General features: G+C 44.5%; 1 pseudogene; it reads left to right on the top strand.

Annotated features, from left to right (window-relative positions):
- The first annotated feature begins 932 nt into the window (after positions 1 to 932).
- Positions 933 to 1598, top strand: LOC146870187 (S-adenosylmethionine synthase pseudogene; annotated as a pseudogene).
- The last annotated feature ends 1339 nt before the right edge of the window (positions 1599 to 2937 follow it).

Raw genomic sequence — 2937 nt, 5'->3', positions numbered from 1 at the left:
AGTAAGGTTAATATTGTTTTAGTGGGACCCCTTGTGACAAAGGCAGTCCCTCCACCCATCCCCTCCTGGCCCTCCCTCCCACCACCACCCTTGGAGGGGGACGGTCCTCTTTCCCTTTCCTTTTTTCATTCATTCATTCTTTTTGTCCTCTTGGGCAGTTCACTCCAGGGGGTAGCATGTCTTGTGATTGCGGTAAAAACCAATTCAGTGCAGTATAAAGGAGGCTCTTTTCGCATGGTGCTAACCAGTGAATTTAGCAGAACAATCAGATTCGACATACACAGAGCGCAGACTGATTACAGCGTCAGTGGGAAATTGGAACATCTACAAAAAGATGGTTTAATGCAGCAGAACTTTAAAAAGGGAGAAGTGCACAAGTAACCAGAAACAAATCTGTACATCACAACCCAAGCTGCCCCCCCCCCGCCCCCGCTCTCCCAGGGCTGCCAGAGGATTGCTTAAGACTTGTTTAATGGTCGATTCCTTCGGGAGCAATATTCATCTTGTATCCTGGGAACTGTAGTTGAACGAATACATCTTTGTGATGTTGGTGGATTTCTGAAATACAACACTTCAAACCAGGAAGTGTTGGCAGCCATCTTGTGCCTCGCATCAAGTGAAAATCAATATAATTGCCACAAACAGCATTTGAGACGCATGTCCACCTTTTAAAAGTCAGCTTTTTTCATTATAAACATAAGATTGTCTCCCGTATGGCTGTTCTGTTTGGAGCTGTCAAATCATGTAAGTTACTGCCTGCATTGTTGCTCTTATCTTTATGTCCGCTTTTTTCATTATAAACACAAGAATGCCTCCGGTACGGCTGTTCGGGACTTCACTTATCCACGCAGAGTTAGGGGCTTTGTGTGCTGGCGTGTCAGGCCGTACTACCAGTGCCCCTTTCAGTTTGCTGTCACCACAGAGTCACCGCTATGAACGGGCAGATGCTGAATGGCTTCCAGGACGCCTTAATCGAAGAAGGCAGCTTTCTCTTTACCTCCGAGTCAGTGGGCGATATAAATATAAAATATGTGATCAAATCAGCGACGCTGTCCTGGATGCACATTTGAGACAGGATCCTGATGCCAAAGTTGCCTGTGAAACCGTTGCAAAGACTGGCATCATCCTTCTTGCTGGCAAGATTACTTCTAGAGCTGCCGTGGATTATCAGAAAGTTGTCCGTGATGATATTAGAACATTGGGTATGACGATTCTTCAAAGAGATTTGACTTCAAAACTTGCAATATGCTGGTCGCATTAGAGCAGCAGTCACCCGATATTGCGCAGGGAGTACATTTGGACAGAAACGAAGAGGATATTGGCGCAGGAGATCAGGGTTTGATGTTCGGCTATGCTACAGATTAGACCGAGGAGTGCATGCCTCTGACAATTGTTTTGGCACACAGGCTTAAATGCAAAGATGGCAGAACTGCGACGTAATGGCATTGCCCTAGCTAAAACCAGACACCAAAACGCAAGTGACAGTGCAGTACATGCAGGACCGTGCATGTAGGACTGTGGTGCTGTTATCCCAGAGGTCTGTAGCTGCTCACTTTGATACCAGAGTATTCCTTTTTTCTTTAAAAGAAAGTTTGTGAAACTCACACTGCTAAAGATCCTGGGCCGCGGACAGCCTTTTTAACTAGATCCAAAACATTATCAAAACGAGGTCCAAAGTAGTGCTTTAGAGAGCTGGTGTAGCTACAGAGAAACCAACTTTCTTCAGCGCTCGGGGTTAAACGGGGGTGGAAACGGAAATACATTTGTACTTGAATAATCTTTTTTCTAAATGCATAAGTTATTGTTTCTGGGGTGTTATGGTGCAAGTACAGAGTAGCCATAACCTCAGATGGCAGCTTTTTTCAATTCCTGATTTCCTCAACTGTTTGCGGCATTCTCTGGTAGGCCAAGGTTTTCTCAAGAAAAGCCTTGGGTCCAACCTGGCTGGTGTGAACTGTGGACGGTAAGGAGGGAACATCTCGGGCGGCTGGCTGGGGATGGCACTGATTTGGCTAGTGTTGTACGGAGAAGCTGGCTTGTTTATATGCCCTTCCTATGCCATCTGCTTGAAGCTACTAGTGCCTTCAGGCTTTTTTTTAAATTGTCTGGCTCTTCTGGGGGGGGGGGGGGGGGAGGCAAAAGTATCGATCTGAAGGTTATTAAATAAAACGCGAGGTTCTCCCTTTAAAAAAAAAAAAAAAATTGCCTCCCGTACGGCTGTTCGGTTTAAGCTGTGAAATCATGTAAGTTACTGGCTACATTGCGTTGTTGCCCTTATCTTTATTTCCGGTTTCTCCATTTGTTAACATTACCTGGCCGTCCTCTGTTATAAGGCGGTTTATCACCTCAGGATGAAATTTGCTATGTGCGGGCACACGCATTATACCGGCATGAGTTAATGTGCATTGGCCATTTTATTAGTTTGTAACATTTGTACAAGACCTAGCGCTTAAACTTGTAAGCCTTTGAATTAACGTAAAGCCTTTGAACACGGCTTTAGATGAAACGCCCTGACTTTTAAGCAGCCCCATTGTGCCACAGTCACTTCATGCTCCAATTCTGCATACCATGGGAAGTATTTATATCACCGGCAGTAATTGACATTCACTTATCATCTATAATTTTTAAATACTTGAGGTAATCTGCGGCGTGCAGGTACACGCACCAGCTATTTAGCTCTTATTAGGTATCAGTGTGGCACTCAGTGTATATTGGCTTTAAATAATGCACATTGGGCATTTTATAAGCTTGAAGCGTTTGAAAAGATCTAATGCTCATTCATTCCAGGCTTTTAATCAGCGTAAAGCCTCTAAACGTGGCGTGAAACAAAACTCCCTGATTGTTATGTAGTTTTCATGTACTACAGTCAGTTAATGCCATACCGTTGTAGCATGAGTGGAAGCAACCACACAATTTAATTGACTGCCACCAACAGCA

The sequence above is a fragment of the Triturus cristatus genome, chromosome 1_1, assembly GCF_964204655.1.
Source record: "Triturus cristatus chromosome 1_1, aTriCri1.1, whole genome shotgun sequence".
Taxonomy (NCBI): domain Eukaryota; kingdom Metazoa; phylum Chordata; class Amphibia; order Caudata; family Salamandridae; genus Triturus; species Triturus cristatus.
This window is presented reverse-complemented; position numbering and strand designations above follow the sequence as displayed.